General features: G+C 43.0%; 1 protein-coding gene across 5 annotated transcripts in view; it reads right to left on the bottom strand.

Moving 5' to 3' along the window:
* The window catches only part of HDAC5 (histone deacetylase 5), a 172,859-nt gene that overhangs the window by 105,795 nt on the left and 41,121 nt on the right, over window positions 1-25,943 (bottom strand). The window lies entirely within an intron of this gene.

Raw genomic sequence — 25,943 nt, 5'->3', positions numbered from 1 at the left:
TCTGCAGCACTGTGCAATCTTGTTAAGGCAGTAAAATGTAGCAGATGTCTAGCAGCTTCCATTTGGTTCCAACAAGCTTGTGGGGCAAAATGGCAGCCACTCCCAGGTTGTTGCCACAGCCTATGGAGAAACTGCTCTCTTTTGCTGCCTTAATGTACTACGGTACTGCAGAAGCTTTCTTGCAGCTTGCAGCTTGCCGCAGCACTATGCAACCTTTTTAAGGCAGCAGGAGAAAGATGTTTGTTGTGCAGCTGCCAAAATGGCACCCACTTCCTGTCACCATCATGCAGCCCATGAGCAGACCACTCTGTTTTGCTGCCTTAATATGGTTTGCACAGTGCTGAAGTTTTCCACAGCTTTTAGAAGCTTTCTGCAGTGCTGTATAACGTTGTTAAGACTACAAAATGGAGTTGTTTGTCTCGTGGTTGCCACTTTTTCCCCATGCATGTGGGCGGGAGCAAAATAGCTATCTGTATAGCCTTTCAGAGGTTTTCAAAAGACGGTGCAGACTCTGTTAGCAAACCGGAATAGGTCACTTTATCCCTCAGCTACCTAGCATGATTCCAGAAGCAGCTGCCATGTTTCCAGAAGCCAAATTGCATTCTTGTAGCTGTGAATATGACCACCACTTCTAGAATTGTAACATATAACTGTGCGATGAAGCAATCCATTTCAGGACTCTTCAAAAGGTAAATGAGGAGGAGGAGGCGTTTGGCCTGGTGTTGTGGGAATCAGGTGTAAGGCTGGGGGAAAGGTCTGTGGAGACCTAAGGGGCAGGAAGAAGAGCACAGGATGTTTTGGGGGGTAGGAGAAGCCCTTGAGGGCCTAGCACAAGCTAAGACCCACCTGCCCGACTACCCCAACCTGTGCTCCACTTAATGACCTGCATGTTTGTTTAATGACTGCATTAGCAAATGCAGGGACAGGGGGAATCGCTAAGTGAGCGACTTCATTTAATGCCATCACAACATGTGACCATAATGGGCAGGCTCCACTATGGTCCTATTATAAGGAGTACCTGTATTATGCTCCCAAATGCTTGCTATGGTCCATTCAGTCAGTCCTGACTCCTGGGGACAGGAGGGATTGCAGGTAAACAAGTGTCTGCAGTTTTCTTGGCAGTATTTAACAGAAGTGGCTTACCAGTACCTTCTTCCTCAAGCTGTGAGAAAGTAGTCCAAAGAGAAACTAAACTAGACTTTTATCATAGAGCAGGGGTGTGAAACTCCTGGCCGCAGGCCGGACGCATTATCCAGAAGCCATGCCCACCCCATTGCCAGCAATGGCAAAACTGTCCAGATACGTTGAGTGACATCACGAGTTTGACATGTCTGACATAGAGCCTTAACTACTAGATCAAATTACAACTTTTAAAATAAAGAGTAGTCACATATAAGGGAAAACTGGTAGTAGTGGGAAAAGAAATAGTTAATTCCTATTATGACTGCTGCTGCTTCTGCCTCCACATACACAGGGAGCCATTTTCAAAGCTTATTTCTGGTCCTTGCTAGGCTAGAGGGGCATTTGCAGAGGAGAATAAGCAAAAGAGGGGAGACTGTGGGAAGGGGAAGGAAAATAAAACAAAATAGTACCTTTCATCCAGTATTCACAGGAAGAAAGCTGGGTTGCAAAGCAGGTCTTCATAATGTACATAACCATGCAGTACTAGGCATCTTATAAATTTCAGGGTGGGTGGGGGGAATACACCAGAATATAAGTAACACCACAGAAAAAGCCTGCCAAAGAATAACCACAAGATGGCACTCTCCCAATTGGATACAGTACACAGAACAGGACCACTCCTAGTAATCTTAGTGATTGAAGAGATCTGTACAGTAATGGTGAAGGTAATCTGTCAGGCATCCCACCCAAGTGGTTTAGGTAAGCAAAATATTGAACCTGGGTCAATAGCCATCTCACAATTGCTTCAGCAGATGGAACATATTCGCAATTAGATGCCCTACTCAACAACCTGTCTGCCACATTTTGCATCAGCTGTAACTTTATAGTAGCCGCATGCAGAATACATTACAGTGATGTAAACCTGAGATTAATAATGTGTGACTATCACCAAAATATTATAGACTAGCACTCTACAATATTTTAAATCATATCATTTGTTTAAATGTTGCAATTTTCTCTATTCTGACTGGCAGGTGCTTTCCAGGATCTCTGACAAATTTCTTTCTCATCATCAGCAATTTGAATTGTTTTGACTAATGCTGCTGAGAATTCAGTCTCCGGTGTCTACAGGAAATTTATTTGCAAAACTAGAATTTCCCTTACTTGCAAAGTATATGGGAGGTTATTGAGCTATGGATTCCTCTTTTTCAATGTAACCCCAGTTCTTTTTAGTGCAAAACTTTATATTCTTTCCCTGTTAACTAGAAAATAATATACAGCCATACCAGCAACTAAGAATGTATTTTAGGAAGAATGCAATAGTGTGCAAGTTTAAACGAATTTATACCGACACAAGCTCAATTCAAGAGTTCTTACACAAAAAATGGGAAAAGGTTAAACAAAATTTGTTAAACATATAACATGGTACTCTATTCTTAAAAACGACAATTCCATTTAGTTAAGAGGTAGGCAATCTGTGCCCCAGTTAAACTACAATTCCTAACTTCTCTACAAATTATGTCCAATGTGGTATTGTTTGCCCACAGATTACCTACATCTAATTTAGTTAGCACAGAACAGTGCCGAGGCAGTTTGAATAAGGAACCAGAAACGAGAGTAGAAGCAGGCATATACACCATCTTCAATATATTGAATTTTTGTACATTACTTTGTCTATGTTACTCTTAAACTCAAGTTAGCATTAGCTTGCCACAATGAAAACAGGTAAAATGAAAAAAAATGGGGGTTAGGATGAAGAAAAGGGTTTTATCCCTTATTGCACTAAAATTTAAATTGCTAAAATGCACTAAAAATGTACTAAAGAAAAAAAAAGAAATGGGAAAAGGAACATGCAAGTCTCTTTTCCATTTCCATTCCTTAAATCTAGCCAAAACAATAATGCCAAAGAGTATTTTAAAAGGTAATCATTCCTGTCATTAACCTAAACAGCATTAACAGTACACATGGCAATTTACAGAATTTTGTTAACAAAACAAAATGCAGAAAGTTTCAGAATGATATTGGTGATCTTGTAGGCTGTATAATCCAAATCCTCCTTTATGAAGGATATCCAAAATGGGAACATTTCCATTTGACAGTTAATTTCCCTTTGCTTGAAGATCTCCAGCATATCTTACTGCAAGATAATTAAGCCCACTGTTGAACCGCTCTTTATATTTAGTTAAACATGAATAGGTATCATATGGTCCTTGAATTTCTTTTTACACCAACAGAAATAGTCCCCACCAATACTACCAATACTGCCAATAGCATATTTTCCACCATTTGGAATATGGAACAAAGCAAAGATAGATAAGGTTTTTAGCTTTGGAAAAGATAAATCTATCTAGATAATGGGTGGGAAACCAACCTCATGGAAGTATGAGGTGGCAGGACATTGCATTCCTGTTCGCTAAATACTTCCGCTAGGTCCGCGTACGTGGCCGGATAGGAGCCCTTCTCCTCAACACACCCTTGACTCCCATTGACTACCTCCCCCTCTGTCCTACCACTCCTTTTTTCCTCCTCATTTGGGGGCCTGAGACCAGTCCCGATCCTCAATTTCCGGTATCCCCCCTCCCACCAAATGATGGGGCCCCATTTATCCAACCATGCTAGCCCTAAGATCACGGCCTCAGTCATGGAAAGCACAACGAACCAGAGCACCTACCAATGCTCCCCCATCTCCAGCTGAACAGGCTCCGTCACATGGGTTACTGGAACCCCTCCCAGAAGGGACCCGTCCACCTGTTCAAACCTAATGGGGTTGGCTAGCTGGTTTACTGTAATCCCGACCTCTGCCACCACGGCCTGGAAGATCAGGCAACGGGTGCATCCAGAATCAATCAAAGCCGTGTTCTACCCGCCAGCCTGTTTGTGGACTCAAAACAATTGGGAGTGCAAAAGGTGGTATGGGCTCACTTACCATGGGGTCGTCCATGGGCTCCTCCTCACTCTCAGACTCCAACAGTCGAGTAGCTGTTGGTGTCTCCTCTCTCTCCTGGACTTTCCGTTGAGGTATGACCCCCTCCATCTGTTTGGCGGCCCGTGACATCTCGGGTCCCTTCTTGGGTGTTGGTGTGGGCCCGCCCTTCTGTGGGGTTGGTACAGGTCCCCGTGGAACACGAAAGGGACATTCCACTGCTCAGTGACCCGGCCCTTCGCACCTGAATATTGTCCAGGAGGGAATCCCAGGGAAGCCTGTACCAGGGACCGGGATCTTGCATGCTTCATCCCTCAGTTTCTCTCTACGGGGTGTGGCCTGTTCTTCCCCTTTGTTTTGGAACTCACGCATCCCCGCATCGAGGTCCACCACCACCCGATACCACTCTGGTAGCCTACCCGGGACCCCCGACCACACACGCTTGATGTAGGTCTCGGTCTAGACCTGCTCGGAACTGGTGGAGTAACAGCCTTTCTGGCCAGGACCGCAGCCTACTGGTGGCTCGTCTGAAGTCCTGTACATACTCCGCTGCAGGCCGGCCTCATTGTTTTACGGTCAGGAGCTCCACCTCACTCCGCTGGACCCTTGAGATATCTTCGAAACAGGACCTCAGTGCTTCCAGGAAAAGCCTGTCAGCCAGTTCCCTGGCATGTTCGATATACAGATCAGCCATCCAGTCCGCTGCTTCGCCTTGCAAACCCGCTGCCAGAGCCATGATCATGGCCCATTGTGATGGATAGAGGCTGGTGTACCAGTCCAGGTGGTTGACAGCTTGGCTCAAGAACATCGCCAGGCAGTCTGGGTTGCCGTCAAATGTGGTTGGAAAATGTGGGGGACCCCAGGCCATCCCTGAAACCCATGGACCTCCAACCATCCCTGGACCCGCAGGAGCAGAGCGTTGGCCTGTTGTTTGCTGGCCCGAAAGCCCAAGGAGTCTGGTTGTTGACCCTGTGGCCTCTCTGCCAGTCTCTTTTGCCATACTATCTCCCCACAAAGGCCTTACTTGCTCAGCTGGATCGCCCGATCCAGAGCCGCCATGCTGGAACATGGGACTGGCCAATCAAACAGTCCCCAGTCGGAACATGGGACTGGCCAATCAAAACCGGGATGGGCCCGACTTGGCTGATGCTTCCATGCTGGACCATGTGGTCGTCCCATGCCCAGCCTCCCATCTGGACCACGATGGTGGATCCTGGAACCCACCCTCACCAAGCCTTTCTCTAATGATGTCCATGGTGGCTTGGCCAGGCGCTGTGGAATAACTCCAATCCCCATCACCCTCTTCAGTGACCCACCTCTCTCTCCACGCCATCAGGAATCTTGGAGGGGCCGGTGTGTGGGTCTGGCCACCGTCTGGGTTGGTGAGTGCCAAGCTATGCCACCATTCACCGGATTGCCCCGGTGCTGGTTGTACAGCTCGGGTTTTTGGCCTTACCATTGGCTGGGCCTCTCCTCCTTCAGCAGGAACCGCAGGCTCAGCAACCTCAGCCGGACTGCTTTCCGCAGCCACTAGTGTGGCCTCTTGTGTTCCCTCAGCCATACCTCAAAAGAGAACTGGTAAGGGTAACGAGGCAGATGAGTGCTAACTTCAAACTGTTAGGCCCATAATGGTCCTGGGTTCCCCCCCCCCCCACCAAACACAGGAAAAAAATACCAGGAAACTGGGAAACAGGAACACAAATTTTAACAGAAGCTGAAAAAGCAAACAAAGTTAACACTGGGAGTGGTTTACTCCCAATGCTCTATACATCCTGTCCCTGCAGTCCCACTCAGCTCCACCCTTCCCTTCCCAACAGGCCAGCATTCTGGTGGTTAGGTATAAATCCCTCCCCCCTCCCGAGATACAGCCTTTGGCTGTCCCCTGCTGTCCATGCAGCTTTCCATCCTGCCGTCCATTCTGCCACCTGGTGAAGTCCTTCACTGTCCTTGTCAGTACAGCCAGTTCCAAAGGGGAGGGAGGTCCTCCAGGAAAACCAACCCCAGCCTGCCTACAAAGGTGCTGGGAGCTGTCACCAGCTGTTCGGCGGCCATGGAGTGCAGGCACCAGCATTTCCAGCTGGTCAGCAACTCCTGTTGAACGCAGTTGTCGGCTCTGTCCCTCCAGTGGCCACCGAAACCTCCCACAGCCTGCCGGCTGCTTGGCCGTCGCCCTGGCCTCCCAGCTGCTCGGCGGGGCTTCCAGGCGGCTAACATTGTCAGCTGCAGCTCCCAGCTAAGCGGCGGGGCTCCCCAGCGGCTGGCGTTGTTGGCTCCGGCTCTCAGCTGAACGGCGAAGCATCACGTGGCTGGCTGGTCGGGCGGCAGTGAAATGGACTGTTTCCCCCCCACCTGGCTGATTGTCGAGCCTAGGGGCTTGACACTATAGATAGTTAAATTTGATAACAACTGCAATTAAGTCAAAAGCCTCAAGGAAAAGGAGTAAGCTGGATTCCTATACATCTAAAACAATGAACCTATAGTTGAAAATCCAGATGTACAGCAAATATGATAACCTCAAAAGCAGTAAACTTTAAAACAGATAGCAAAATGAAGTTATATTATTGAATTATATAATTTCAAACCTAAATGTAGGCTTTGCTTGTCAATGATCTTGTGTGTTTTTTGATTCTACTCTCTAGACCTGTCATTGGAAGACAGGAGATAGTTGACTTTTATCAGGTAATTACAGAGAATGACTTTCCACTGTTCCTCTATTTTGGTACTTATTAAGTGGTACTAATTACTCTAGAATTTTTTTCTTGATTGTCAGCAGCTCTCCAGGCTTCAGAGAAGGATCTATATCTCCCAACATAACCTGGAAACTTATATACACAAAGCACGTGGCTAAAGCTGCACTATAGTGCCTCTCCTAAAATTTGTAGAAATTTGGTTTTCTTCTGTTTTTGATGGTTAAAAATTGGGATCTGCAATAATTCTGAGGCATCCATCAAAATTGTTGCCTTCTAATACATGAGCTGGGATGATGGAAAATGTAGTCCAACGTGTTTTGATGGTGCCAAATGAAATCAGAAAGGCTATTTTAAATACTAGTGATCACCCCCACCTGACAGTTACTCATTCCACATCCATGTCCCACAACTAGCACCCTCAATTCCCTCCTTATTTCCACCATATCAGGAGAAAAAGAGACAAAAGCACAGGTTCTATAAATCTAATAGTGAACATAGAGTAAGTTTATAAATAAAAACCAATTTAAAAAGTTTAGTTTACGATGTGTAATTATACTGTTTGATTCATACTTTTGTCCTATATCCAGATTCTCCTTTGCAAAAAGCTAGTTACAGATAAAATGTGAGCCCAAAATACCAGTGCAATACAAGTAGTCCTTGAGCTACAAATGTAATGGAGTCTGCCCATTCCATTCGTAACTCGAGGATTCATAGGAGTGAATCTTGTACCTTGAACGCGATTCATTCCCAGCTTTTGCCCACGCATTCACTAATTTAATGCATGGGCGAATGCGCGGCTCATTAAGTGAACATGAGGAATCTCAGGGTGAGAAAAGCCATAGGGGCCTAGTGATGGAACAGACCACCTGCTTTAGACCACCAAAGCCTGCCCACTGAGATATCTCATGCTTCCTCCCCTGGGGTCCCCACAATTGTTCACCCACCCAATCCTGCCACACTAGGTCACTTACGTTGTGAAGATCTGTCTCCTCTCTAGCCTATTTCTTTCTCTGTTTCCAGCAAGAGCAGAGGAAGGCCTCCAAGGCCCAGAATGGACCTTCGGAAGCACGTGGCCACCACCCATAACCTCTGTTCTGGGCCTCGGAGACCTGGAGGAGGCCTATGAGGCCCAAAACAGACCTCCACAGGCCCGCAGCTTACTTTTTAGGTGGCAGCGGCCAGGAAAAGGCCTCCAACGCCCAAGTCAGGCCTCCAGAGATCCACAGAAGTGTACCCTGGCCTCCTTTCTGGGCAGCAACAACCCAGAAAAGGTCTTTGGCATCTAGATTGGGACTCCAGAAACACGCAGAAGCATCCCCCAGCTTCAGTTCCATTCTCTGTTGCAGAGAACAGAGGCTTGCACCACTGATCTTGTGTTACTTTAGGCCTCCATTCTCTATGAATGCACCAAAGGCCTGAAGCAGCCAAGAAAGCGAAGGATCTCGATCTTCACAAGGTGAGTATCCAAGGCCTAGTGCCTAGGGAGACCTGGGGCAGGGGGTGGAGGGAGGGAATAGCCAGGGTCAATGTTGCAGTGCCACTGCAATCTTTCATAACAGTGAACAACTACTGTGGTGCGGCAACATTCATAATTTTGGGACTTTTTCATAAACACTAGGGGGCGCTTACCATGTAACTTTCGAACGTTCACTAAGGGAATGCTCGTAACTTGGGGATTAACTGTAGTGACAAGGATTAACATTTGTTTGGCAGCAGTAAGCAGCTTAGACATTTGCTCTAAAAATATCTACCCAATATTCTTAGACACTGGCATGCTTTATTTTTTTTTATAGAATCCCTTCTCCCACCCTCATGCTAAAGTATTTAATTTGCTTACAGGCTGCAAGGAGAATGGGTATGCAAAACTTTCAGCCAATAAGAAATGGGGAAGGCATTATTACTAAATCATCTCTCTATACGTCAATAAGACGTATGAAAATAGCCCTGGTTTTTCAGCAACAAGACTAAAACAATTGCTAATTCAGCTACTGACTTTGCAAGAATTAAGTATTCAGTTACTGTTGTTTAAATTTCTAACCAGGCTAAAGGCTGGCTAAATATATTCTGTGCTTCCATGATTGTACTGAGAGTTTTTTTCCAGAACAGTAATTTGAAACCTAAGTGACTAGCATTCAGAAACAGGCCTAAATGCCTTAGAACCGGGGTGTCAAACTGCCAGCCTGCATGCCGGATGCATCATAGTGAACCCGCGCCCACCCCATTGCCGGTAATGGCAAAAAAGTCATGATACATCGTGATACTTCACGTGATGTTGCGAGTTGACACCGCTACCTTAGATTAAGAATATTTTTCACTTTATTTTAAAATCATTTTTTTTCCATTATGGCTAAGAAAAAAGGCAGTGTCCAGTGAAAGCTCCGAAACCAGAAGAGAGCAGATACCAGTGCTTTGACAAAAAGGCATGTGTGAATGTGTGCACATGTACACATGATCCTCAGAGCTTTCTTTTCTGTACTAATTCTGTAAACATTGCTTCAATTCACCTAATCTCAATCTTCAATCACTTCCCTCTTTCAATACTTGCTGGAAAATGACATGTACTTTGAAATTCTGCCAGGGGATACAGAATGAATTATGGAAATTAAGCTAAAACAGTTATATAATGCAACTACTTATTCCGTCCATGAAGTGATTTTTCTGAGGTCAGAATCTGGATTGTGGAGGGGATCAGCACATATAAAGAATGACAGAAAGGTTTAAAGCCTGGAATGTAGCTGCTCTTTGCTGAGAATACCAAGGGCAAGCATCCAGTTTTCTTAGAACAGGCCTATTGAAATCAGTAGGTTTTAGCTTAGTGACTGATATTTCTTTATTTAAATATTTTGTTGTTAGCTGCGAAGTCGTGTCCGACCCATCGCGACCCTATGGACAACATTCCTCCAAGCCTTCCTGTCCTCTACCCTCTGCTGGAGTCCATTTAAGCTCACACTTACTGCTTCAGTGACTCCATCCAGTCACCTCATTCTCTGTCGTCCCTTTCTTCTATTGCCCTCAATCTTTCCCAGCATTAGGCTCTTCTCCAGTGAGTCCTTCCTTCTCATCAGGTGGCCAAAGTATTTGAGTTTTAGCTTCAGGATCTGGTCTTCTAAAGAGCAGTCAGGGTTGATCTCCTCTAGGACTGACCGGTTTGATCGCCTTGCAGTCCAAGGGAGTCGCAGGAGTCTTCTCCAGCACCATAGCTCAAAGGCCTCAATTCTTTGGCGCTCGGCCTTTCTTATGGTCCAAATTTCACTGCCATACATTGCAACTGGGAAGACCATAGCCTTTTGTTGACAGGGTGATGTCTCTGCTTTTTAGTATACTGTCTAGATTTGCCATGGCTTTCCTCCCGAGGAGCAAGCATCCTTTAATTTCTTGGCTACAGTCCCCATCTGCAGTGATCTTAGAGCCCAGGAAAATAAAATCTGTCACTACCTCCATTTCTTCCCCATCTATTTGCCAGGAATTGAGAGGGCCGGATGCCATGATCTTCGTTTTCTTAATGTTAAGTTTCAAGCCAACTTTTGCACTCTCCTTCTTCACCCGCAACAAGAGACTCTTTAGTTCTTCTTCACTTTCTGCCATTAGAGTGGTATCATCTGCATATCTTAGGTTGTTGATATTTCTTCTGGCAATCTTAATTCCAACTTTTGATTCATCTAGCCCTGCCTTTCTCATGATGTGCTCTGCATATAAGTTAAATAGGCAGGCCAACAATATACAGCCTTGCCGGACTCCTTTCCCAATTTTGAACCAATCAGTGGTTCCGTGTCCAGTTCTCACTGTTGCTTCTTGGCCCACATATAGGTTTTTCAAGACACAAATAAGATGGTCTGGTACTCCCATCTCTTTAAGAACTTGCCACAGTTTGTTGTGATCCAGACAATCAAAGGCTTTAGCATAGTCAATGAAGCAGAAGTAGATGTTTTTCTGGAACTCTCTAGCTTTCTCCATGATCCAGCGTATGTTGGCAATTTGATCTCTAGTTCCTCTGCCTCTTCGAAATCCTGCGTGTACTTCTGGTAGTTCTCGTTCCACATACTGCTGGAGTCTAGCTTGTAGGATTTTAAGCATAACTTTACTAGCATGAGAAATGAGTGCAATGGTGCGATAGTTTGAACATTCTTTGGCACTGCCTTTCTTTGGAATTGGAATGTAAACTGATCTTTTCCAATCCTGTGGCCACTGTTGAGTTTTCCAAATTTGCTGGCAAATTGAGTGTAGCACTTTTACTGCATCGTCTTTTAAGATTTTGAATAGCTTAGCTGGAATACTGTCACCTCCACTAGCTTTGTTGTTGCTCAGCTTTTCTAAAGCCCACTTCACATTCTAGGATGTCTGGCTCGAGGTCACTGACCACCTCATTGTGATTATCAGGGATGTTAAGCTCATTCTTGTGTAGTTCTGTGTAATTTTGACACCTCTTCTTAATCTCTTCTGCCTCTGCCATTTTGGTCCTTCATCATGCCCATTTTTGCATGAAACATTCCCTTCATCTCTCCAATTTTCTTGAAAAGATCTCTGGTCCTCCCTATTCTATTGTTTTCTTCTATTTCTTTGCACTGTTCATTTAAGAAGGGATTCTTATCTCTTCTAGCTATTCTCTGGAATTCTGCATTCAATTGGGCATATCTTTCTTTTTCTCCCTTGCCTTTCGCTTCCCTCCTTTCCTCAGCTATTTGCAAAGCTTCCTCAGACAACCATTTTGCTTTCTTGCATCTTTTTCTTTAGGATGGTTTTGGTTACTACCTGTTCTACAATGTTGCGAACCATAGTTCTTCAGGCACTCTGTCTATCAGATCTAATTCCTTAAACCGATTTGTCACCTCTACTGTATATTCAACAGGATATGATTTAATTCATACCTGACTGGCCTAGTGCTTTTCCAAGCCTAAACTTTGCAATGAGAAGCTCATGGTCTGAGCCACAGTCAGCTCCTGGTCTTGTTTTTACTGACTGTATAGAGCTTCTCCATCTTTGGCTGCAGAGCATATAGTCAATCTGATTTCTGTGATGACCGTCTGGTGATGTCCATGTGTAGAGCCATCTCTTGGAAAAGAGTGTTTGCTATGACCATCATATTCTCTTGACAAAATTCTATCAGCCTGTGCCCTGCTTCATTTTGTACTCCAAGGCCAAACTTGCCTGTTATTCCGGTTATCTTTTGGCTTCCTACTATTTGAATTCAACTTACTGTACAGGACATAAGTGATGCAAAGCACAATTTTTAAAAATAACTAAAAATAAAACTCAACCACAACAAAAAGCATCGCAAAACTTCCATCACTTAAGTGATTATCAGAAGATCATTATTTTTATGGCCTTACAAAAAGTGTAAGGGTGGAGGCTAAACTAATCCAACAGGATAAGACAGGGCCACTACTGAGAATGCTAGCCATTTCTTTGTGACAGAACCTTAAGGATCCTTTCACAGGGTGATAGCACAGGATAAACAGAGTTTAATCACACAGGAAGATCTTAAAGATGAATGGGCACCAAGTCATATATAGTTTTAAAGATTGATCTCAGTAATTTGAATTGGACTTAAAAGCCTATCAATCAGCAATATCATAAAACAGCATAGGTGCTATGCTGCTAAAGAAGCTCATTCTGGTCATCAGTGACATTTTCAATCAAATGTAGATTTGGGGTAGTTTTTAAAGACTACAGAGGACAGACAATCCTTGCATAACAGTCCTAATTGAGGTTAGAGATTTGCAAGGTCTTGCAAAGAACCAGCAGCTGCCTCAGCCAGGAGTATTCAGCAGCAGCAGGAAGAAGGCAAAGGTCAATTGGGGGAGAAAAAAATAGGGGACATGGAGTGCAAGATGGCCCAAAGGATAGACAGAGATGAAAGAGACAGGCAGTGGGAACAAGGGAAGTGCATGCCGTAATCATAAAGGCAGGCAAGTTGCCAAAAGCCTGAATTCTAATCACATGATTGTGGGGACAATGCAACGGCTTTAGCTTCAAGGACAGGTCTTGACTACCATTTGTTCAGCACTGTTGTAATTTCAAACAATTGTTGAATGAATACTTGTTAAGTGAGGACTACCTGAAGATCATTGTGGCTTGCTAAGGCATTAGTCTAATTGTGTATTGATAAGCACAAAAAAATTGAATCTGGGAAAAGATTTGTTGGTCATGGCCTCCATCTACTACCCAAAAGCTTTATTTTTTTTTCTTTTTAACTGTAAGAGACCAAAATAGTTCTGGAGTCAGAGAGCCTCTAAATTTAAACAAAAACAATTATAATAATAACCCACCAAGGTGCAAGAATGTTCTATCAGGGAAAGTGCCACTCCATCCAGAGTAAATCTAGAAGCTGAGATAGAATCATATTATTTTCCTATTAAGAGCACCTCCATCTTACTGGGATTCAACTTAAGTTTGCTTTGTTTCTTCTAATCCTTCACAGCCTTCAGACACAAGGCTATTCTTCTAGTCCAACCCTCTGCTCAAGCAGGAGACCCTATAACACGGGCCGGCAACCTGTGGCTCTGGAGCCGCATGGGGCTCTTTCAGCCTTCTGCTGAGGCTCCCAGTTTGCAGAGAAAAGACACAGAGAGGCACTTGGGACTCTCTCTCTCTCTCTCTCTCTGTGTCTGTCTCTGTCTCCCTCTCTGTCTCTCTCTCTCACACTCACACATACACACAACACAAACACAATGAGTGGGGGAAGAGGACTGGCAGACCAAGGGCAGAAAGAAAAAGGGAGGGAGAAAGGAAGGGACTGACACCTCCATCCACCAAGTGGACATTAGTCACTTCCCAAGGAAAACTGAAACATTCAATGTAACAAGACTGAGAGACCAGTGCTGGTGAATGGTGCTACATGACAAAACAAAATATGACAGCGTGTAGTCATAATACAACCAAATTTAAGTAGGGATATCTCCCAGATATAAACCATGTTGCACAGCAAGGCAGATTTAGACATCTGGCATATGGCTTCTAGGAAAAGAGTCAAGAAACTAATTAAAAATAACAGATGAAATGATTTAAACAGATATAAGCAAAAATCCCGTGTTTAATATTACATATTAAAAGCATAGCATAAATATTTAAGTAATGATTAATGGTTCGAGAAAAAGGAGAATGTCATCCAATTTTCTTTCATATTTTTTATTTATGTTCTATTTTTCATTCTTCTCTTTGTAACTTTATTCCTCACTCTTTTTATTCTTTTAAGCCATGCAATATATATTTTTTTAAAAAAACACCTCATACATTCAGGCAAACACGCTGCTGGTTATAGCCAAGTAGAGTGTTCTACAGAGAGCCTTATCTACTTCCACTGGCCCCACAATTTCAAAAGTATCCCCATGACTTTGTGGGGTATTGCCCCAATCATCTTGTTACATCATGCCCAAGTGGCATCTGACCCAGAGTAAATATGAGCCATTTTATCCACAAACACATTTTAATTTAATTTTAATTTAATAATATTTATATACCGCCCTTCTCCCTGAGGACTCAGGGCGGTTCACAGGGCAGAATAAAATACTAAATACAAACGTTAAAACAAGATTAAATAATTGCCCATATTAAAACAGTTGGAATCAAGTTCTAAAACACCAAGTTAAAATTAAAACACAAGACTAAAAACCCCACCAATCCCCATCAGGCTAGGCCGGCTTGAACAAACAGAAACGTCTTGAGATCGCGACGAAAGGAGCGAAGATCGGGCGCCATCCGGAGCTCTACCGGTAGCTGATTCCACAGCTCCGGAGCGCCCACAGAGAAGGATCTCCCCCTGGGGACCACCAATCGACATTCTCTGATCGGTGGCACCCTGAGGAGGCCCTCTCTGTGGGAACGCACAGGGCGCAGGGAGCTTGATGCCGGCAGCAGATGTTCCCTAAGGTACTCCGGCCCCATGCCATGAAGGGCTTTAAACACTGTTACCAGTACCTTGAATCTCACCCGGAAGACAACTGGCAACCAATGCAGCTCACGGAGCAGCGGTGTAACGTGGGAGTATCGGGAGACTCCCAACACAACTCTCGCGGCTGCATTCTGTACCAGTTGGAGCTTCCGGGTGGTCCTCAAGGGCAGCCCCATGTAGAGAGCGTTGCAGTAGTCTAGACGAGAGGACACGAGCGCATGAGTGACCGTGCACAAATCATCCCGGCTAAGATAGGGCCGCAACTGGCGCACCAGGCGAACCTGGGCGAAGGCCCCCCTAGTCACAGCTCCTATATGGTCTTCCAGGGTGAGCCGTGGATCTAGGAGGACTCCCAAGTTGCGAGCCCTATCTACGGGGGGTAATAGTTCACCCCCCATAGCCAAAGGTGGAACATCCGAATAAACCCGGGATGAAGGTATGCACAGCCACTCAGTCTTGTCGGGGTTGAGCTGGAGTCTGTTCCTCCCCATCCAGACCCGAACCGCCTCCAGGCACCGGGACATCACGTTGAGGGCATCACTGGGGTGGTTTGGGGTCGAAAGGAAAAGTTGGGTATCATCAGCGTACTGATGATACCCAACTCCAAAGCCACGAATGATCTCACCCAGCGGTTTCATGTAGATGTTGAACAGGAGAGGCGAGAGGACCGACCCCTGAGGAACTCCACAAATGAGAGACCTCGCGGTCGACCTCTGCCCTCCTGCCAACACCGACTGCGAACGTCCCCGGAGATAGGAGGAGAACCACTGTAAAACTGTGCCTCCCACTCCCAATCCCCTGAGACGCCGCAGCAAGATACCATGGTCGATGGTATCGAAAGCCGCCGAGAGGTCTAATAGGACTAGAACAGAGGAATATCCCCTGTCCCGAGCCCTCCAGAGATCATTCACCAGCGCGACCAATGCCGTCTCCGTGCTGTGCCCGGGCCTGAAACCCGATTGGTACGGGTCGAGATAATCCGCTTCATCCAGGACCAGAGGGAGCTGATGCGCCACCACACTCTCAACAACCTTCGCAAGAAAGCGAAGGTTGGAGACAGGACGAAAGTTGTTTAATACAGCTGGGTCCAAGGCAGGCTTCTTGAGGAGAGGCCTCACCACCGCCTCTTTCAAGACGGCGGGGAAGCAACCCTCACTCAGAGAAGCCGATATAACTGCCTGGAACCAGCTGCGTGTCCTCTCCCGGGCTGCATAGACCAGCCAGGAAGGGCACGGGTCCAATAAACACGTGGTGGTGCTCAGCCTCCCCATGATCCTGTCCACTTCCTCCGGAGTCACAGAATCAAACTCCTCCCAGATGATATCGACAAGACCGCCAGTGTCCTGATCGTCAGACTCTGCCCAGTCAGAGTCCAGACCGGTCCGAATCCGAGCGATTTTGTCCGACAGATGTTGGTTAAACTCCTCGGCACGACCCTGCAAGGGATCCTCCCTCACCTCCTGATTTAGGAGGGAGCGAGTCACCCTAAACAGGGCGGCCGGGCGATTATCTGCGGACGCGATAAGGGTGCAAACAGTGTCTGCAGAAATAACATTTCTTCCCTCTTTCCCAAGAGGATGCTAATAACCTTGAAAATGGCCTCTGAGAATATACAGACAAAATAAAAAGACAGACTTACACAAGCTTCAGCAAACATGGACCTCATAATCAATCTTCCATCCCTCCAGAGGGTAAGAAAATCAACATTTCTTATAAAGACTAAAAAGGGATATGATTAGGGCAAAAGATTGGTCATAGGGTATTCCATCTTCATAGAATCTACTGTTTGCTCCAATGTGAAACCTGTATCTAGTATATGTTTGGACCTGAGATCATCTTGGATATGCCCACAACATTCTGATCTCATTCCAGTCTCAGACCTAAGGCATACAGTTTGAAATCTTGTAGCCCAGAGGACTTCAGAATCAGATTAACTGTGAGAATTAGGAAAAGGAGAGTGGGCAGCAAAGTGGACAATATCTGAACTATGCAGTATTATCCCTTAGGAGAAGGAATTAGTGATTTTTTCTTATTCAGGTTGAGAAAAGATCATCCAGTTTTTTCCATTCTGTCTTAATGAACTATTCAACCTACCTTCTTCCAGTACAGCCTGCCAACTGTTTCAATGAAACCACCAATATATCCTGTTTAGTCTTCTAAGCTAAACTAAAGCAAGCCATAGTAATAAAATGGCTATGTCTGTTTCCATAATACAGCATACAACAGATACTCCAACTACAGTACATTGCCCAAAGTTATGCATCAATGGGGAGATCCAATGGCAGAACATTCTTGATCTACCATAACCATGAGAAGCTACATGACTTTCCTTAAAAATTGCCAGCTATGCTGGAGAAACAATGAAGTATTCCACTATTTTCTCCTTTCGATTTTTAAAACAATAAATTTTCAAACAAAAGTGCCACTGATTATATTTGACCAACTCAGAACTGGTTCTGATTTGGACCAGAAGAATGGTATACGAAAAACTATAAACTAACAATGTTTACTATTAAATGCTTCACCTTGTTTATTTCTCTATGATGTCATGTCAAATCCTTTTTGTTGTTGTTAGTTGCAAAGTCGTGTCTGACCCATTGTGACCCCATGGATAACATTCCTCCAGGCCTTCCTGTCCTCTACCATCTTCTGGAGTCCATTTAAGCTCACACCTACTGCTTCAGTGACTCCATCCAGCCACCTCATTCTCTGTCGTCACCTTGCCCTCAATCTTTCCCAGCATTAGGCTCTTCTCCAGTGAGTCCTTCCTTCTCATTAGGTGGCCAAAGTATTTGAGTTTCAACTTCAGGATCTGGCCTTCTCCTCTAGGACTGACCGGTTTGAACGCCTTGCAGTCCAAGGGAGTCGCAGGAGTCTTCTCCAGCACCATAGTTCAAAGGCCTCAATTCTTTGGTGCTCAGCCTTTCTTATGGTCCAGCTTTCACAGCCATACATTGCAACTGGGAAGACCATAGCCTTGACTATACACACTTTTGTTGACAGGGTGATGTCTCTGCTTTTTAGTGTGCTGTCTAGATTTGCCATGGCTTTCCTCCCCAAGAGCAAGCGTCTTTTTAATTTCTTGGCTGCAGTCCCCATCTGCGGTGATCTTGGAGCCCAGGAAAATAAAATCTGTCACTACCTCCATTTCTTCCCCATCTATTTGCCAGGAATTGAGAGGGCCGGATGCCATGATCTTCGTTTTCTTAATGTTAAGTTTCAAGCCAACTTTTGCACTCTCCTTCTTCACCCGCAACAAGAGGCTCTTTAGTTCCTCTTCACTTTCTGCCATTAGAGTGGTATCATCTGCATATCTTAGGTTGTTGATATTTCTCCCGGCAATCTTAATTCCAATTTTTGATTCATCTAGCCCAGGGGTAGGCAACCTCGGCTCTTTTATGACTCATGGATTTCAACTTCCAGAATTCCTGAGTCAGCTGCTGACTCAGGAATTCTGGGAGTTGAAGTCCATGAGTCATAAAAGAGCCGAGGTTGCCTACCCCTGATCTAGCCCTACCTTTCTCATGATGTGCTCTGCATATAAGTTAAATAGGCAGAACAACAGTATACAGCCTTGCCAGACTCCTTTCCCAATTATGAACCAATCACTGGTTCCGTGTCCAGTTCTCACTGTTACTTCTTGACCCACACATAGGTTTCTCAAGAGACAAATAAGATGGTCTGGTACTCCCATCTTTTTAAAAAATTGCCACAGTTTGTTGTGATCCCCACAATCAAAGGCTTTAGCATAGTCAATGAAGCAGAAGTAGATGTTTTTCTGGAACTCCCTAGCTTTCTCCATGATCCAGCGTATGTTGGCAATTTGATCTCTAGTTCCTCTGCCTCTTTGAAATCTTGCCTGTACTTCTGGTAGTTCTAGATCCACATACTGCTGGAGTTTAGTTTGTAGGATTTTAAGCATAACTTTACTAGCATGTGAAATGCGATAGTTTGAACATTCTTTGGCACTGCCTTTCTTTGGAATTAGAATGTAAACTGATCTTTTCCAATCCTGTGGCCACTGTTGAGTTTTCCAAATTTGTTGGCAAACTGAGTATAGCATTTTTACTGCATCGTCTTTTAAGATTTTGAATATCTCAGCTGGAATATAGTCACCTCCACTAGCTTTGTTGTTGCTCAGCTTTCCTAACGCCTACTTCACATTCTAGGATGTCTGGGTCGGGGTCAGTGACCACCCAATGGTGGTTATCTGGGACGTTAAGCTTGTTCTTGTATAATTCTGTGTAGTTTTGCCACCTCTTCTTAATCTCTTCTGCCTCTGTTAGGTCCCTGCCATTTTGGTCCTTTATCATGCCCATCTTTACATGAAACATTTCCTTTATATCTCCAATTTTCTTGAAGACATGTCTGGTCCTCTCTATTCTATTGTTTTCTTCTATTTCTTTGCACTATTCATTTAAGAATGCATTCTTATCTCTTCTAGCTATTCTCTGGAATTCTGCATTCTGTTGCGAACCTCCGTCCATAATTCTTCAGGCACTCTGTCTATCAGCTCTAATTCCTTAAATCTATTTGTCACCTCTCCTGTTTATTCATCAGGTATATGATTTTGTTCATATCTGAGTGACCTAGAGCTTTCCCCTACTTTCTTCAATTTAAGCCTAAATTTTGCAACAAGAAGCTCATGATTTGAGCCACAGTCAGCTCCTGGTTTTGTTTTTACCAATTGTATAAAGCTTCTCCATCTTTGGCTACAGAGCACATAGTCAATCTGATTTCTGTATTGGGCGTCTGATGATGTCCATGTGTAGAGCCGTTTCTTGGGTTGTTGGAAAAGAATGTTTTTGCTATGATCATCATATTCTCTTGACAAAATTCTATCAGCCTGTGCCCTGCTTCATTTTGTACTCCAAGGCCAAACTTGCCTGTTATTCTGGTTATCTTTTGGCTTCCTACTTTAGCATTCCAATCCCCCATGATGATAAGAACATCATTTTTTGGTGTTAATTCTATAAGGTACTGTAGGACTTCATAGAACCAATCAATTTCATCCTCTTCAGCACCAGTGGTTGGGGCATAGACTTGGACTACTGTGATATTGAATGGTTTGCCTTGGATTCGAACTCAGATCATTCTGTCATTTTGGGGATTGTATCCCAGTATTGCTTTTCCTACTCTATTATTGACTATGTAGGCTGCTCCGTTTCTTCTGTGGGATTCTTGCCCGCAGTAGTATGCCTGATGGCCATCTGAATTAAATTCACCCATTCCTGTCCATTTTAGTTTGCTGTTTCCCAAGATGTTGATGTTCAGTCTTGTCATCTCTTGTTTGACCACGTCCAGCTTTCCTTGATTCATGGATCTTACATTCCAGGTTCCTATGGAGAAAAAATCTTTAAAGCATCGGACTTTCCTTTCACCACCAGAGGCATCCACAGCTGAGCGTCCTTTCGGCTTTGGCCCAGTCGCTTCATTCTTTCTGGCGCTACTAGTACTAGCCCTCTGCTCTTCCCCAGTAGCATATTGGACGCCTTCCGACCTGAGGGGCTCATCTTCCAGCGTCATATCGTTTTGCCTTTTGGTACTGTCCATAGGGTTTTCATGGCAAAGATACTGGAGTGGGTTGCCATTTCCTTTTCCAGTGGATCATGTTTTGTCAGAACTCTCTGCTATGACCTGTCCATGTTGGGTGGCTCTGCACGGCATAGCTCATAGCTTCACTGAGTTACGCAAGCCCCTTCGCCACAACAAGGCAGTAATCAACAACTGTAAGAAATTACTAAAATGCCTATAAAATTGCCCAAGAGTAAGGAAATTTTGTTTTAACTTCAGTAATAGGTAACTGAGTTAGGAAAAATCCATGAGTATTCTCAGTCAATATTCCATCCTAACAATTTACTTCTAAACGATCTCTAGCAGAAGTCAATTTCCCCTTGTTTACTTCAGAAATAATACAGAAAAACAATTTGGTAAATATCAAAAGGTCAATTAATTCAACTTCATCTCAAGGGAAAAAAAACCTTCTACCTCTGGATGTTAACCACCTTAGACAAGATCAATCAATCAATCGATTAGACAGGATCCCATGTGGAGGTTCTCTCAAATCTATAATGACTGAAAAAGGCTGGTGCTATAGAGTAGACTTGTCAATGGAAGACTTTATCTCAATTATCTATGCACAATGACTAGATTTACCATTATGCATTTCATGTAACTTTGCCTTTGAAAGATGATTTGGAGTCACCCAATTAGCATCAACTAGATATCTAGATCACATGACATCAATATACATTTTAACTCCAATGTAAAGGTTTGAAGTTGTAAAACCTCAAATAATTTTGAACTATAAATATTGTACTGCTCATATCTTCCTTTCTCCACCAAATTTAAGGAAGAGAATTTGGGAATTTAAGGAAGAGACCCTTTTCTACAGTTTCTCCCAATAGAGGAAAGCACTGAAGATTCATTTATTTTTGATGGTTGTGGTTTCTAATAATCAATTATGTCATTATATTTTAAATATTGAATTCTCTTGGTTAAATATTTTTTTATTGTTGGGTTCCATTGATGATGATTGTTATTTATCAATGAAATCAGTTTTAAAAGGGCTTTTGCTCTTAATGGCAACCAATAAATAAATAAGCAAGCAAGCATTTACCCATAGATGAATCCACCTTATCTGGAGAACATTTATTGTCACAGAAAATATTTGAAGAACAAACAGATCCAAACTCATCTGCAAAAGTTAAGAATAACTTCTTCCTTGTCTTTTACCTCTGCAATACATGGATGGCCACGTGCATTTTCTGTTTAAAAGCAAACAGCTACAGATGAATTGCTCATGGGTCTCCACAACAATGGTGCTTTAGAAAGTACTTTAGTGCTAAATACTTTGGGAGATTTGGGGCTCATAGTAGCATAAACATAAGTAGATCAAACAAGGGCTAATTACTTCACAGAATAAGATTCCATCCAAGTCCAATCTGTGCTGTGCTTTAGACATCTCAAGTTTTGCAATACAAAATTGATTTGTATCTTTTTCATTACATTAAACTTATTTCAAATAGTTTTCAACTTGTTGCAGGACAGCTGAGAGGAAATATGGAAAGTCATTTTCTTCAATCAAATGAATTCAATCTCTGAGTGATATGAATATATATATATATATATATATATATATATATATATATATATATATATATGGACGCGGTGGCTCAGTGGGTTAGGACGCTGAGCTTGTCGATCAGGACAGCTGAGAGGAAATATGGAAAGTCATTTTCTTCAATCAAATGAATTCAATCTCTGAGTGATATGAATGCATTAAAAGGGTAGGACAAAATTATATATATATATATATATAATTTTATATACATATATATATACGCGGTGGCTCAGTGGGTTAGGACGCTGAGCTTGTCGATCAGAAGGTCGGCAGTTTGGCGGGTCAAATCCCGAGTGCCGTGTAACAGAGTGAGCGCCTGTTACTTGTCCCAGCTTCTGCCAACCTAGCAGTTCGAAAGCACGTAAAAATGCAAGTAGGAAAATAGGGACCACTACGGTGGGAAGGTAACAGCGTTCCGTGCGCCTCTGGCATCTAGTCATGCCGGCCACATGACCACGGAGGCGTCCTCGGACAAGTGCTGGCTCTTCGGCTTTGAAACGGAGATGAGCACCGGCCCCTAGAGTCGGAAAAGACTAGCACGCATGTGCAGGGGAACCTTTACCTTTACATATATATATATATGTATATATGTATATATGTATATATGTATATATATATATATATATATATATATATATATATATATATATATATATATATATATATATATATATATATATATATATATATATGTATGTATGTGTGTGTGTGTGTGTGTGTATATATATATATATATATATATATATATATATATATATATATATATATATATATATATATATAATTGGTCAGCACCAGGTGAAGATGAACTGCATGGGTTTTGGTTGAAACATCTAACTGTTCTACATCCACTCACTGCCAAGCAGTTCAACATTATACTACAAGGAGGAGAAATTGAAAAGTGGCTAACAACTGGGAAAACCTACCTAATAATGAAAAATCCAGCAAAAGGGGCAACACCAGGCAACTATAGGCCAATTACCTGCTTATCAACAACTTTCAAATTGCTAAGTGGTATGGTAGCTGACGCAGTACAATAGCATTTAGTTGAAAACAATCTCTTTCCACCAGAACAGAAAGGAAACCGCCCCAGTAGCAGAGGAACAAAAGATCAACTCCTAATAGACAAAATGATCTTGGAAAATTGCAAGAAAAGGAAGACCAACCTGAATGTGGCATGGATTGACTACAAAAAGGCATTTGACTCTCTGCCACATGACTGGATAATCAAGTGCCTAGAAATAACAGGAGTCAGTAGAAACATCAGAAAATTTGTGCAAAGATCAATGGCACAATGGAAGACACAGTTGCAGGTCAGTGGTGAAAGACTGGGAGAGGTTAATATCAAGAGAGGAATATTTCAAGGAGATTCATTATCACCACTACTATTTGTTATTGCACTGTTTCCTCTGTCAACAATATTGAATAACTGGCTATCAAACATCAAAAACATCTGCCAGACTATCCCACCTCCTTTATGTGGATGATCTGAAGCTTATGGAAAAACATCGTCTGAAATAGAATCGCTGCTGAACACTGTCCGTATATATAGCCAAGATATTGCAATGGAGTTTGGCTTGGGCAAATGTGCCACACTTACTCTCAAACAAGGAAAAACAGGGAAAACTGAAGGAATCAAGATGTCCCACGAAAATAACATTAAGAGTCTGGAGAGGAAGATTACCACAAATACTTGGGTATCCTTCAAGCTGACAACATCAAGCACTGAAGTCAAGAAAAAGATTAGAGGTGAATATATCAAGAGAGTGAAGAAAATCTTAAAGTCCAAACTCAATGGAGGCAATACCATGAAGGCAATCAACACCTGGGCAATTCCAGTCATTAGATACACAGCTGGAATAGTGGACTGGACTCAAGCAGAACTAAAAGCAATGGATAGGAAGACCACAAAAATAATGACAATGAATCATGTCCTTCATCCATGCAGTGACATTGACAGACTCTATCTACCAAGGCAAATAGGAGGACGTGGAATGCTGCAAGTACATCAGATAGTTGAAAAAGAAAAAATGGCTTTGGAAGAATATCTGAAGGACAATGATGAAGATGCACTGAAATTAGTATATCAGGAAGGTTTACTGACTACTGGAGAGACCAAACTGGCCTACACGAAAGGCCAAATGAAAAACAGAATAGAGGCATGGGAAGACAAAGCACTATATGACCAGTACATTAAAAAATATCTGGGAAAGCAAATAATAACAAGACCTGGCAATGGCTAAGAGCAGGAAAGTTGAAGAAAGAGACCGAAGGACTAATTCTGGCTGCACAAGACCAAGCCTTAAGAACAAATGCATACAAAGTCAAAATTGAGAAAACAGCAACAGACAGTAAGTGCCGCCTATGCAAAAAAAGCTGAAGAAACAGTGGACCACCTGGTAAGCTGCTGCAAGAAGATCGCACAGACTGACTACAAGCAGCGGCATGACAAAGTAGCAACAATGGTACATTGGAAGATCTGTAAGAAATTTCATTTGCCTATAAGCAAGAACTGGTGGGATCATAAAATACAGAAAGTCATAGAAAATGATAAAGTTAAACTGCTCTGAGACTTCAGAATTCAAACAGACAAGCACCTGCAACATAACACCCCGGATTTAACAACTGTCGATAAGAAAGACAAAAAAGTCTGGATAGTGGATCTGGCACTTCCTGGAGACAGCAGAATAGGCGAGAAAGAACTGGAGAAGATAACAAAATACAAAGAACTACAAATAGAAATAGAAAGACTGTGGCAAAGGCAAGCAAGGGTAGTACCAATAGTAATAGGCGCCTTGGGTGCAATCCCAAAACAACTGAAGCACTAGTTGAACACCATTGGCATTGACCAATTCGCCATTAGTCAATTACAAAAGGCGGCCTTACTAGGAACTGCTTCCATCCTGCCACAATATCTATAATATCATCAAACATCTACATCTGCCTATCCCAGGTCCTTGGTAAGGACTCGATAGGTAGACAAAAATGCCAAATTCCGTCTAAACATCTGGCTGACTGTGCGATGATCAATAATAATAATAATATCAACAATAACAATAATAATGGGGTGATGGTGATGATATTGTTGTTGTTCGAAGGGACTCTGGAGGTTATTAGTCCAACCCCCTGCTCAGGCAGGAAACCCTATACCATTTTAGACAAATGGGTGTCCAGTCTCTTCTTAGAAACTTCCAGTGTTGGAGCATTCGCAGCTTCTGAAGGCAGATTGTTCCACTGGTTAATTGTTCTAACTGTCAGGAAGTTTCTCCTTAGTTCTAGGTTGCTTCTCTCTTTCATTAGTTTCCATCCGTTGCTTCTTGTCCTGCCTTCAGGTGCTTTGGAGAATAGCTTGACTCCCTGTTCTTTGTGGCAACCCCTGAGATATTGGAACACTGCTATCATGTCACCCCTCATCCTTCTCTTTATTAAACTAGACATACCCAATTCCAGCAACCATTTTTTATATGTTTTAGCCTCCAGTCCCCTGATCATCTTTGTTGCTCTTCTCTGTACTCTTTCTAAACACCTTTTTTATATTGTGGTGACCAAAACTGGATGCAGTATTCCAAGTGTGGCCTTACCAAGGCATTGTAAAGTGGTATTAACACTTCACATGATCTTGATTCTATCCCTCTGTTAATGCAGCCTAGCACTGTGTTGGCTTTTTTGGCAAATGCAGCACACTGCTGGCTCATATTTAAGTGATTGTCTACTAGGACTCCGAGATCCCTCTCACAGTTGCTACTATTGAGCAAGGTACCACCCATACTATACCTGTGCATTTGGCTTCTCTTTTTCCACCATTGAATTTCATTTTAAATAAATAATCTATGCAGATTAACTAAGATCGTGTTTGCATAAGTACTTTTATAGTTGACAGAATACAACTTATGGGGAAAAAGCAGAAGGAACCAAAGTAAGATTCTAAATAGGACCCAGATGCTTTTTCATTCTGAATTGAAATGCATTTTCTATTTTAAAAAAATCCAACAAATAGAACATCCTTTTTTGCCTATTTCCCTAATTTTATTAATCATGCCTTATGCAAAAAACACTAGAATCAATTTGGGATCAAATCTATATATTTTGCAAATTTCAATCAAAGGAATGAATTAACCAGAAGATATTCAAATGACTTCCACATTTAACTAAGATTAACAAAGTAATTACCACTTCTATTTAATTTTAAAAATCGAT

This window comes from Vipera berus (genome assembly GCF_964194415.1).
Source record: "Vipera berus genome assembly, chromosome: Z".
Taxonomy (NCBI): domain Eukaryota; kingdom Metazoa; phylum Chordata; class Lepidosauria; order Squamata; family Viperidae; genus Vipera; species Vipera berus.
The sequence above is the reverse complement of the archived record's forward strand: the minus strand, read 5'-3'. Positions and strand labels throughout refer to the sequence as shown.